The sequence below is a fragment of the Dermacentor albipictus genome, chromosome 4 (assembly GCF_038994185.2).
Source record: "Dermacentor albipictus isolate Rhodes 1998 colony chromosome 4, USDA_Dalb.pri_finalv2, whole genome shotgun sequence".
NCBI classification, from domain to species: domain Eukaryota; kingdom Metazoa; phylum Arthropoda; class Arachnida; order Ixodida; family Ixodidae; genus Dermacentor; species Dermacentor albipictus.
The window spans coordinates 96,572,185-96,585,972 of NC_091824.1; positions in this window are offsets into that span (position 1 = coordinate 96,572,185).

Below are 13,788 nucleotides of genomic sequence, written 5' to 3' on the forward strand. Positions count from 1 at the left end.
TGTGCTGCGTAGTGCTGTTATTTACTTGATGCGAATGCATCAAATGACCTATACTGTGTGAAAAAGCCGGCGTCTGTCACCTGCAGCAGCGAAGCCGCAGGTGAATTTCTACCGGCGGCGACACCACGTCACGAACGCACCTCGACGGCACAGAGTGGCCGCAAGGAAACAGCTGCTGCTGTAGTATGACTCCGGGTGTTGCTTGAGAGGAGAAGGCATTGCCATGACGCCACGTCACCCTCGCTCTCGGACGCCGATGTATTTCGCGCGTTCTTTGTCCGCGGAAGCACTCAGCTGCCATCTAACGGCGCCTCGGTAAGTCCAAAATAAAACGCGCCGAGCGTCTCAAAGCGCTCGCTGGCCCACAAGGAGTTCATAACTGGAAAGACCGCTCAGCGGCGTTCAACTGTCCATTGATGCTTTCGCATTCACAACTCATTAAAGTGCTTAGGAGTCCTCGGATTTTTACAGCAAAGCTGTATATGGCTAACCAATTCGTCCGTCTGTCCATCCGTCTGTCGCCTGTACGCCGAAAACTTATCCAGTGCAACCCTATGCACATGCACGAAAAACAAAAGAGAAAGGCGTGCCATTGGCTGCACTAGTAGTGACGTCGTTGCTCTCCATCGCAACCGAGTGTGCGCGCAGCAGTTTCTCTCCGGCTCCGGTATGGGTAGGCCACGCGTCATGCGTACAGCTGAGGGGCAGGCCGCTTTCGATCAGCAACGCCGCGAAAATAACCGTGAACGAGCTCGTCTACGCCGTGCTGATGTTGCAGCCCGGGCACAAGAACAGACTCGTGCAGCCGAGTGCAAGGAACAACTGCCTAACGAGGACGCGGCAGGCTACTAAGTCGTCGTCTAACGAACCGTCGGGATTAAGCCGAGGGCCGCATGTGTCAGCTTCGCTGGTCAACCATCTTTACGGAGTGCTGTGGCAGTGTTTTTTTCATTTCAGATTATTTTGAAATCTACTTCATTTAATCAATCAGTCAAGCAAATCTTTATTTTCACCATTAGGTAAGCAGTCAAAAAGAAAGAGCGCAAAAATGCCGTTCTTGTGCGACTTGACAAAGACACAATAGGGATAGCCACCTTGTGAGCGCCCGCTACAACGCTGCCGATTTTCTCAGGACACCCCTTGCCCGCTTCTGCACATGGTGAAATCTACTACACCTCATCTTCTCTCTTCCTCTATCCCCGTTCACTTTCCACTTTCTTACGACACTTTGCTGTGGTCCCTTAAGTGCTGCAGAATTGAGCGTAATTTGCTTCTATAGATCCTATCCTAGTTAAAAAACCAACTAACAAATATTGGCGAGTAGTAAATCGGAAACCATCGTCATTATCCCTTGTGTCGATAATAAAAGACAGTATGCCTTTTCTGTGCTGCGATGTTTCGGACGAAATAAACACACTTTTTTTCCCCTCAGATGAACCAATACCGCCAGAGCTGAGCTTTTTCAGCTTAAATACTTCAATGAATGGCCTCACAATCTCTTTCGAGGGTGCAGAAACTGCTATAGATCTTCTTTCAGCAAATACTGCATGCGGATCAGATGACATCTGCGCAAAATTGACGAAGGTAACAAAACCAGCTATATAAGATATCTTGGTTGCTATTTTCCAACAGTCAGTTGATACAGGATGCCTGCCTGACGCATGTAGGGCTGCTAGCGTGATTCACATCGTTAAATATGCTGATCGCTCTTTAGTCTCAAACTGCAGGCCCATTTCACTAACAAGCATATGTTGTAAATTATTAGAGCACATATCATCCACCATCATGATATTTCTAACAGAAGATGATTTCTTCTTTAGCAATCTGCATGGTTTCCTTCGTGGTGGTTCCTGTGAAACTCAACTGTGGGAATTGATAACTAATCGCCATGGAGCAGTTCATGTTGCACTATAAGTAGCTGCTTTACACGTTCATTTTGCAAAATTATTTCATAAGGTTCCTTACATCCGCTTGATCAATCCCATGAAATCGATAGCAAATTTTTTAACCAACTGAAAGCAATCGATCTATGTAAACGGGCGCTCATCTTTCCCATCTAAAATCCGGCGTACTTCAGAGTTCAGTCCCGGGTCCAATCCTGTTGCCGATCTATATTATCTGCATAGGAAATACTTTATCTTCTACTATCAGGTCATTCGCTGGTGACCGCATCATCTACAGATAAATTATTAACACCGAAGACAAGAACTTATTGCACTTGAAACTTCATTAACTAGCATTTGGTATCGCCAGTGGCAAATGGAAATTAACTCGAGAGCAACTGAACTACTATACAACTGAACTGAACTACTATACAATTCGGGGAATCCCTGTTCAAAAATTGTCCACGTTTAAATATATCGCATTTCATTTATCCTCATATCCTCTGATTTTAGCTTGGGACCATCACATTATTACCATAACCAGTAAGCACCTAAAACAGTCGGCTTCTATAAACGTAAGTTATAGTTGGCGAACTCTGCTTCTAAACTATGAGCATACACCATCCTTGTTCATTCAACTGAAGAATACGCATCTATTATTTGGGATCCGCATCAAACGTATCTGATCGATCAACTCGAAGCAATACAGAATGAAGCAGCAAGATTTATCGCAAAGAAATAGTCGCGTAACTATAGCGTTACAGATATCAAGGAATCACTTTCATTGCCCTTTCTTCAAAACCGCATACTAATAGCCTTCTTATCACATTTTCACGCGCTTTATCATAGTAATTGCCTGATCCGTAAATCTCCAATCAATGCAGCTCTTAGTATTTTTCAGCGCTTTGATCACCCATTTAAAGTACAATCCTTTTCTGCACACAGTAATTTGTATCGTCATTCACCACTACTCCTGGCAATATACCTTTGTAATAAACTACCGAGGGACATTGATCATCATCATCATCATGAACAACAACAACAACCTATTTTATGTCCACTTCAGGACGAAGGCCTCTCTCTACAATCTCTAATTACCCCACTCCTGCCCCAACCGATACCAACTAGCGTATGCGAATTTCTTAATTTCATCCCCCACCTATAGACTCTGCTGTCATCGACTGCGCTTCCCTTCTCTTGGCACCCATTCTGTAACCCTAATAGTACAGTGGTTATCTAACCTACGCAGTACATAGCCTATCCAGCTCAATTTTTTTCTCTTAATGAAAACTAGAATGTCGTCTATCCCTGCTTTCTCCCTGATCCACACCGCTCTCTTTCTCGCTCTCAACATTACGCCTAACATTCTTTGTTCCATAGCTGTTTGCGTGGTCCTTAAATTGTTCTCGATCACCTTTGTCAATCACCAAGTATCTGCCTCATATGCTAACAACGCTAGAACGCACAGATAGTACATATTTCTTTTCAATGAAAGTGGTAAACTTCCAGTCAGGATCTTACAATGTCTACTGCATGCGCTCCAGCCCATCTTTATTCTTCTGTAAATTTCCTTCTCATGATCAGCATCCCCTGCTATCAACTGACCTAGGTAAACGTACCCGTTCACGCACTCTAGAGGCTTACTATCGATCCTGAACTGTTGTTTCCTAGCCAAGTTATTGAGCATTATCTTTATCTTCTGCACATTGATCTTTAATCCCACTCCCACACTTTCTCGGTCAAGGCCCTCAATCATTTATTGTAACTCGTCCCCAGCGCTGCTGAACCGGGAAATGTCATCTGCCAACCGGAGGTTGAAATATTCGTCGTCAATCGTAAGCCTCCCCAATTTAATAGCTTGAATACTTTTTCCAAGCATGCAGTGAATAGCATAGGAGAGATCGTGTCTCCTTGCCTGACCCATATTATTATAAGTATCTTTCTACTTTTCTTATGGAGATTTAAGGCAGCTGTGGAATCTCTGTAGATAGTTTCTAAAATATTTACGTAAGCCTCCTGTACTCCTTGAACACATAACGACTCTATCAGCTGGCATCTCTACTGAATCAAATGCCTTTCGCAATCTATGAAATCCATATAGAGGCCGATTGTTTTCTGCAGATTTCTCGATTGCCTGATTGATGGCACGGATATGATCCATTGTAGGGCATCCCTTCCTGAAGCCAGCCTGTTCTATTGGTTGGCAAAGCTCAAGTGCTGTTTACGGGTTGACGATTTTCCAGAATTTGTGATTTGTGGGTTGAGCACTTCCTTGCCTATGCTTTTTTTTTCGTATATAATAAAATCACTATCTATGTCCCTCTTTTTTGTACAATATTGTAGCTGCCCCCTCCCCTTATGTAATGCTCAAATGTGCCTTTAGGCTAAGGAAATAAATAAATAAATAGATAAATAACATCAACAACCTCGTTAAGAAAAAGAGCAAAGGCAGAAATAGGTTTTTATTATTTTTATTGAAATAAAATTAAATAGTGGAGTTTTTGTCGCCGTTTGCTAGCAACTGCCTTTTTTTTGCGCGCAAGTGTAAATGGCCAGCTCGTGAAATCGGCGGTGTTTGCCTGAAGCCGTGAAGCAAGCGGAGCAGGAAGGCACCTGTGCCTCCGTGCTTGCTCCAGTTTGTTTGCAAAGTTCATCTGCACGTTTAATTGGCACTACAGCAACGACAACGCTGATATTTCAGAATAAAATCGTTAAGCGCAATTCATACTCTTTAAACTAACACTTTGAACTCAAAATCTGACATGCTGTTGCCTGAAATCACACTGCTCCAACGTTTGCTATTAATGGATATCGAAAACAATTCCTAAGAACCAACTCTGCTTACTATTCGAGAATGCGTTCAGCATGCATAGGGAGGTGTTATTTGGAGCACTATATTCCTCTCTGTTAGGGCGGGTGCTCCCCCTTACCACCGTGTCTTACCTGTACGCGGAAGCCAACCGGTACTTCGAGCGCCACTTCCTCGAACAACGCGTTCGAAACACCGTATAGCGCCTGCCACCACCTCTGATTCCAGACGCTGCGACCAGGGGCCTCACCGAGCGTATCATAACGCTAGCTATCACGAGGAAAGACAGCGAGAACGCCCCCCTTACCATTGGGCCACCATGCGGTAGTGAACGGTACTACCCTGCCAGCCGTACTACCGTACCATCCAGTGGCCGTGGCAATTCTGTCCCACGGCGCGGTTGCACGCGGTCGTGTGGGATTACGTTGAAAGCGATCTGTTTTGGGGACACAGTCTAGGTGGGCCGACGTCTCGTAGCTCTGCGTGTGCTGCGTTTTCTCACCGCTCAGTTTGCGTTGAAACGATACACAGTACGAAAATCACTTTGGTCGCTGCTGCTGCCGCGTTTCCTCACGCCAGCGTTTCTACAGCAAATGTCTGCGGTTATCGAGTGGAATGTGTTCATGTTTGCCTGTGCACGTTGACACCACCGCCTTCTACTCCGGTGGCTTCTGCGTATGGCGCGGTCGCGCGAGCCCTGTCTTGAATACGAACTGTGATGCGGGCAGCATAGGCGTCTATAGGTGCACCGAGGGCCGATGGCGTTCTGTGTGCTATAGCACCCTTGGCTTGCGCGTCACCAGCGTTGACGAAGTGAAACGCCACTGTAACTCTTACTTCATTATTTATTAAAACATGAAAATATCGGCAAGACTACTCTAACGATTAGCATTAAAGCACAGTATGGAAACGCCATATTGCAGAACACACGGCATAGAGCTGTAATGTTAATCGCATCGACACAGCTTCGACTCTGGAAAGTAAGCTTCACTAAACTCGGCTTTCCAGTTGCAGTTCCCCTTTTGCGCGATTTACACTTTAGATTTGCGGGCCAGCTAGTGCTTCTGACTTGGAATGAAGTACAGTACGTGCGATTTAATAGGCGTCTATTTCTGGCGGAAGACCTTTATTTTGAATGTTCAGCGTTCCCACGTTTATCAGTCGGGCCGTGAATGTAGTGCCATGTAAAATCGCGCCGTCTGTAGATACCGCCAGAACGAAAAATGCATGAGCTATCCAAGGAGTGCTGATCCCATCAGATATCCTTCGCAGATGTATGCTAATCATAGCAACTGATACATCAAGGGCAGCAAAGCTATATAAGCGACTACGCAGAATCTTCGTATTAAGGTTCATATGATTGATGCCGCCTGCGCGTTCTCACCGACGTCCTGGTCATACGGTCGCTCTCGGACTCCCATGCCGACCACGTTGCGGGACAACGCCATCTAGGGAGCATAATGCCATCAGACTACACCACCATCAGCTTTCACCGCCACAGCCGTACTAGCATCTAGCTGACTTCCTCCATCAGGTAGAGAGGAAAATGCAATGTGACATGCAAAAATTACAAATTTCTGACTATACACAAACGGTACAAAGAATTTGTGTATTTCAGGGATGTATACGCAAAGTAACGTATATCTTATAATCATAAATATTTACGTTTTCAGTGAGGTCCAAAACAAGACTGCGTCGCAGCAACACGGCTTCAGCTAACAGCCGAGCCGTATTAACTCCTAGTTGAACTCCCATGAAGAACCGGTATAACGCGTCGTGAGAAACAAAAATGCCGAGTTATGGGTAAAAAAAAACGCACATACATAAGTTGTTTATTTCAAAGAGGCACATGAAAAGGAACTTTTATGTTATAGTAATTTATGATTACATTTCAAACCATATAAAGGACACCGAAACGCATTGCATTCCAGTTACATTTGATATCGACACCACCGTATTTCGGCTGTTTTCACCGCCGCAAGAAGATGGTTGCGGAACTGCCGCTGATACCTTTTATCTATAAATAAAGAAGGCCTTCGGTTAGGTAATATTTAAATACAACAAGAATAAGTATCGACACTCTAAGTAGAAGTGGCTCAAAAACATTGCATGTCTTTGTACAGTGTGTGATGACGCATACAGGTTTGTTTCATACATGCGAATGAGACATTAGCAGTTACACACAGCGATGGGCGGTCAATACTCCTCAGATACGCCAGTGTGTTCAAAGACACCTTGAGTGGATTTCATTGTTTTGTGATGCACTATATTTGATGCGTATGGACTTAATAAAACTTTGGTTTATGTGAGTCAGTTAAACGCAGTGCTTGTTCAAAGCGCTATCTATGTCTAGTGTACTTAGGACAGTCATGTAAAAGGTGATATACGTCCTCCTCTTCGTGGCTGTAGGAACACGTTGGAAAGGATAGATGTTTGATTTGAAATAAAAATTGTTTGGTGTAAGCAATTTCGAAGTCCAGCATATGTAAGAGGGTACGATGCGTCGTGGAAGCTGAGGACCTAGTTGGAATTCAATTACATCTAAATAATATTCCTATGCGCTTGCTGTGAAAATGTGTGACGCATATTTTTCTTAAGGCTTTGATAAGATGCGCCATGTGTGTGATCGACAAATGGAAATAAGACCCGTTTCTGAAGTGTCGCAAGCCGCTTTTTCCAACGTATCTTCGACGTCATTTATTTTCATTCCGAAGTGACTTTCTACCACTGGAACAGCATGTTTACTACTATTGTAACATTAAGTCCTCTATAGGCTCCATACTCTCTGATTTAGTGCGTACCGTGTTTTTAGGAGGTATTTTTTTTGCCCAATGCGAATTTGAATGCGAGTTCAAGAATGTTTGCACTGTTTGCAGTTTCTGGGTCCATCTTTGTAATCCGAATACGCCTCTATCTGCTTTGTACAGCTGTAATTACTGATTTCTGCTGACCGTCATAAAAATTCGGTTGTCTAGCTCCTTGTGCTCGACGTCACTCCACATTCAGGAGCGTGTAATTTTGGAAGCTTGCGAATTCGTCGCGTTATATGAGGCTGTCCGCTGCTTATGAAAATGAATGGTGTACCAGAGGCAATTCTCACGCATGCGTCTCCAATGAATATATGTAATGATACATTTCATTCTCTGTATCCTTTTATTGCTTGCTTCTAAAAAACGAACATGCACCAAGATGTCATTTGCACATTTAAATAGATATGTTCGTGCTCACTGACGCAGAAAACGACGTCATCACTACCTTCTTGCATGTGTTGTCATGGTCGCTCGAGCTTTCTTTTTTTTAAGGACTTCTCTTCAACGATACGCTTTGCTGAATTTCGCGTTCCTAACGCTATTAGCTACATCTAAAGAAGTGTTGGTAGTAATATTACTAGTACTATTACTATTAGTATTAGTATTATTAATATATTAGTAATAATAACAATATTAGTATTAGTAAAAGTATTACTATTACTATTAGTAGTAATAATACTAGTAATATTAGTACTAATTTGTTTGTCCTTCAACGTAGTAATAAGCCAACCAGGGCTCTGTGGCTCATATTTCGCCAGAATAGATAATTTTTAAGCACTGGAAAACATAAAAGGAAGCACGCATCAAGTACTTAAGCTCCTGCAAAGTATTTCATATATCGCGCCTATATCTTGTTTCTCATTTTTTTGTGCGTGTCCCCTTCATCGCCATATATTTATTCCCTATTCTTAGCTGTTTAAATTGCTCGATTTCGCGCTGTCCTCAATGTTCTTCTCGCTTTACTGTACTGATTATCAGAACAAATGTGGCCCGCAATTACGCAACACGTTGTGTTGGAAAAAAAAATTGCGGTGATTGTTCGGCTCCACAAAGCCAACACAATAGCCCTTTCTATAACGTTTGTACTTCATAGCGTATGCCTTTAACTATAGCGCGCGTTTAATTCCCAGAAAGAGATATATCCAAACGAGAAGCTGGGCGTTGATGGCAGCTGCCGTTTACCCCCAGGCGCGGTCAATCTTGCCCTTTCCTAGCTGTTTCTGGTGCTAAGTACTGCAAAAAGTTCCTAATCTTCCCTGAGGCTGTTAGGAAATAGCGATCAATTTTCCTGTTTAAGTTGTGAAGTTTATTTAATATACAAGCACATATTACGAAAGCTTAAGCATTTAATGCTTACGCTTTGAAAATGACGCCTCATTTCTCCACGGGTGCATGCCGGAGGCACTCTCTTTTATTTATGAACGGGTTTTTCAGCGCAATTATCTGATCTTATTCCAATAAATTGATCACCTGCACGGTAAAAGGATCTACGCGTTTAACGTGAATAAGAGCGTGAATCGGTCGATAATTCGCACTATTTCACGGAAGTGGTGCAAAGGTGTCACTTAAAGACCCATTTGTACTCTAAGAGTATAATATATTTTACAGTGTTGTGCCGAACTCACAATACTCATTTATAGCATCAAGATTAGCTGGAAGTTTCTCTTGCGAACCATTCTAGCACGAGAGATTTTATGGGCACTGTAAAAGAGTGGCAAGTGATAAGAACCAAAGCATCAAGGAGCAGCCAGCCTGCGGCGATACGTCTCTTTACTGGCAAGAAGAAGAGCTGACTTTGAATCTACGTACGCTCGAACTTTTCGCTAGTATTTTATTTGTGCGACTACGTGATTGCATGAATAGTAGTTCAAAGCTCTTGGCGTGTCTCTATATGCTTCCGCAGGCACTACTAAACGACTGTCTGATATGAACAACGTCGAATTTCCCGCCTTATGTCTCAGTTCACACGCAACAATAGTTTGGCCGCTTGTTTTCTCACTCTCTGTGAAATGAAAAGGCGCGGACTCACACACACGGTCCCGATGTGACGAGCGGAGTAGAAATAAGAATTTTTGTTGAGGAATGTTCTTGCAGGGTCAAAAACTCATGAGTCCCAGGTCCTGCGTGCGATGAAAATTCCACAGCGCTCGCATTTGCTGCTTGCAGCAAATTCGGCGACGGGAAAGTATATTACTCAGTTTCTACTCGCTCCAGGAAGAAACTAGCTTGGCTTCGGAGTCGAATAGACAAATTTTGTTGTTGGTAATTTCCGTCACTACGAAATTGACAAGTACAACAGTGGTGACCGCGCTTGGTGGCGTATTGGCTTTGGCATTGCGCTACTAAGCCCAAGGGCGCAGGATCCAATCTTGGCCTCAGCGGCCACAATTTCATCGTGGCGTAAAGCTAGGGTGCCGCGATGTGTTCGCCACCTCCCACCGTTCCGGGTGGGAGGTGACCAGGCCTGTGCTGCACCTCATTCATATTGTGTTCGAGCAGTTGAAGCGGCCAGTACATACGCGTGCATTTGTCATTGCGACGCTGTCGGGTTGCCTGTTGTTTCTATTCTCCATGGTGCGGCGTACGTGTTGGCTGAGCTGAATTTTTTGGGCTCACGACATTAGATGAACAGTGCGTCATACTCTTATAGCTAAAATACTCCATCATGTCCTTTGCTGCGCACCTTTGTGCACCAACTCAATGAAAAAAAAAACGCACCTATGTTTTAGAATTCCTTGCACCCAGAACGAAGGAAAAAGTCAGCAAGAACCTTGCTTATGCTAGCCATATGATGCTAAAATTTCTGTCTTCATGTGAAACGGTCTTCAGGAAATCTTGTGAAGCACTAGGGGTTTGTCCCCCCTAAATCATTTAATCAAGGCGATGAGAAGCCTGCTGAATACCCATGCGTCATTTCCAATGGTCACATGCCCTGAGCAGCTAAATGTTACGAAATTGTTCTTGAGTTGTGTCATGCTGGGCTGAGCACTTACTTGCCCTGATTGTGCCAGTCATTTGTAACGAGGAGGACGAAAAATGACAGAAAACTCTGGCAAGTGAAAACTTGAACTGATCTGTGTTCATGTTTTTAGGAAGCGTATAATACCGGCTTTTTTTTTGTCAACGTACTCAAATTTATGTGCACGGCCTCGTACAGCTTCGTACAGATGAAGGGTCAGTGAACCTCCTTTAAGAACATCTTCGTGGTTTCTAGGTTGTCTTCCAATAGTTTTACCAAAGTGGCAGCTATACGCTCTGGCAAGAAACTATCCCTTTATTTTGGCGATATGTGTCGCTGTGCTCTTTTTCTCAGATCATTGTGCTCATCTATGGGTGGTTGTATGACAGAACCTAAGGCAAACGTCTTATTGAGCAATACATCTGGGTACTATGCTTATACATTAGGTAGGAAATATTCATCAACAGAACACAAGAGCTTACAGTTTTAATAAATGTTCTTGCTTTTCGTGCCAAAACCACGACATGATAATGATACACTCCGTAGTGGGGTACCCAGCATTAATGGTTATCATTTGGGGCTCTTTAATATGAACCCAGTACACGGTAGACGGGCGTTTCTACATTGCACCTACATCCAAGTGCGGCCACCGTGGCAGGGATCTGATCCCGCGCCCTTTGGCATAGTAGCGCAATGCCAAAGCCACTACGCCACCACAGCGAGTGGGATGATACTTTAGGCTGGATGTCTGCGATGGCGCTAATAATTAATCAGTGTTGTACCTTGCTCTTAATTCTTAAATAATAAAAATAATAAATTCTGCGGGTGTACATGAGGATATCGCGATCTGATTATTACTCGCTGTGGGGGGCTTCGGAATAATTTTCACCACATGGAGTTTTTTTTAACGTTCACATAAATCTAAGTACACGAGCGTTTTGGAAAAGCATTTCGCCCCATTGGAATTTGGCAGCCATGGCCATGATTGAAACTTCAATTTCGAGTGCGCATTTTGACACTCGTAAGTCTGTGCTAATATATGCACCCTTCATCTAAAACCCTGCGTACTGGGTTCTTGATGTATTTTCAATAAATAAATATATGACATTGTTTTCGGCCACACATGCGCTTTATTATTCATTCTTTTCACACGCACGACTTGTATATCGTTAACCAATGTACCTTCACTTATTGATGACGCTGGAATATTTGTTCCCCTTGTTTTGTCCTACGGCAATTTACACGTCTGTTTCGCGACATTACGCAGCTATAGCTTAGCTGTCGAATGGTGCGTCAGTATTTTTTAGAGGAACACATGTCTTGATTCCGCTTTCGCGAACAGGCGCTGCTGCTGGACTGTGATTGATGTCCCGGAAATGTACTTTGCCCCTGTGGCACTCGAGCGCTTTCACCATGTGTCGTTTGCGCTCGTTGCCTCCGGACATACGGATGCACTTACCGCCTGGGTTACCACGACCTGAACAGACCATGCTGTACCGTCTGTGGCTAGGGATTTTGCTGACGAACTCATATGCTTTGTTTATTGGAATTGTCAACAGCTCCACGTGTGACACATGCAACAACGATGAGACGCTCGCACATAATATCTGTATCTTCCCTTGATATAGTGCCCAGAGACAAGTGCTCTGCAGAGTATTGGACCAATTAGACAATCGTCCACTATCAGAACTCAAAGCTTTAGGTCAGTACTCCCACAGAACATCCACGCTAAAGGCGTTACTCGCGTTATTAAAGTTCTTGTGGTCTATGGGGCTAAACGATAGACCTTAAGAACGCCGCCCCCTACCAGGCTATAGTGTACGCGGTTTGTTCGTGCTCGTTTCTCTATCTCCCCCTTCCACTATCTTTATCTTTTCATCCCCCTCACCCCTTCGCCCCTGCAGGGTAGCCGACCGAAACTACCTCTGATTAGCCTCCCTGCCTTTCTATGCATCATTTTCTTTCTCTCTCTCTTGAGGGCAACCTCTAACACCCTAATTATACACTATATGCGCCACCTTTGTTTTCGAAATAAATTGGGAGTGCAAGCTAAAGCGCCGCAAAAACTAGTTATTTGGTGAACTCGAAATTTATTTAAACATTGCTTTACTGTAAGCGTTCCATTACGTTTTTAAGGTGAATTGTAATTTTCGATGCATACCAGCACACAAACTGCAAAAGTTGCAAATTTTAACACTGTCAGCAAATACAGAACCTAAATTCCCGCTGTACGTTATAGCGTGTCTTTACATCCTCCGACACAATATGGCGTCGCAACCCGACGGGTCACCATCCTGCACGTAGAAGCGATGTATTGAGGCACCCCACTAAATGCAAAAAGACCCGTGTACCGCATTAGGACACTCTAAATCACCCCTGGTTGTCACAATTATATCGCAGTCCTCCACTACGGCGTGCCTCCTAATCATATAAGGGTTTTGGCGCGTAAGACCCCTGAAATTGATTTTTAACAGTGGTGGCGCAACTAAAACACAAAAACGTTCCGCGCCACTAGTGGTGCGGCAACTTTTAGCGTGCTTTTGCTGGCTTCTTTCAGCTTTGGAAAAAAAATATGTCGCACCTATAGAGCAACAGAAATGTGGATAGGGAATTTTCCATGAAGGCCTACATTATTCTGATTGACAATCTTACTCTGATTATATTAGTTGAGAAGTTTTTTATTTCTAGCTACTTATGTATTTCGACGAAATACAAAAAAAAAGAAATAGCCTGACTTGCTCCAAACGACTACAAACAACACTACTTTAGTTATGCCCTGCTACGCGGAATCACATATTTTTAAATTTTGGCACACGTTACCTCGGACAACAAGTATATATACGCACATATACGCTATTTCAAGCTCGCCTATCCCCTCTTTACCTCTGCCACGGGACCATTCTCCCGCTCTTCACACACATACACTTTTTAATAGCAGAGCTGTTCTAAGTCGAGCCTTCGCCTTCCGTTGTCCGGTGTCAGGCAGGGGGGGAGGGGGGCAGGAAGCAGAGCTCACGCTGGGGGAGGGGTAGGATGGGGGTATAGGAGCAGGTGTCTGACCGGCGCGCACCCTTTCACCCCGTGGATACCGCTCGGCGCGAGCGGCAGCGCCTATGCTGCGCAAATGCCGACTTCAAGAGCAAGAAGCGCAAGCAAAGCGACAGCGGAGGGAAGCCGCTACCGCCGAGGGTCGAGAACGGAAAGAGCAAGCCAAGCGCTAGTGGAGGCCAGCCAACCCCCATTTTCAAGAGAAGGCAACCCAAGCGAAGCGTCAGCAGAGGCAAGCTAAACCCCAACTTCGACAGGGGGAGGCCGGGCAGAGACGTC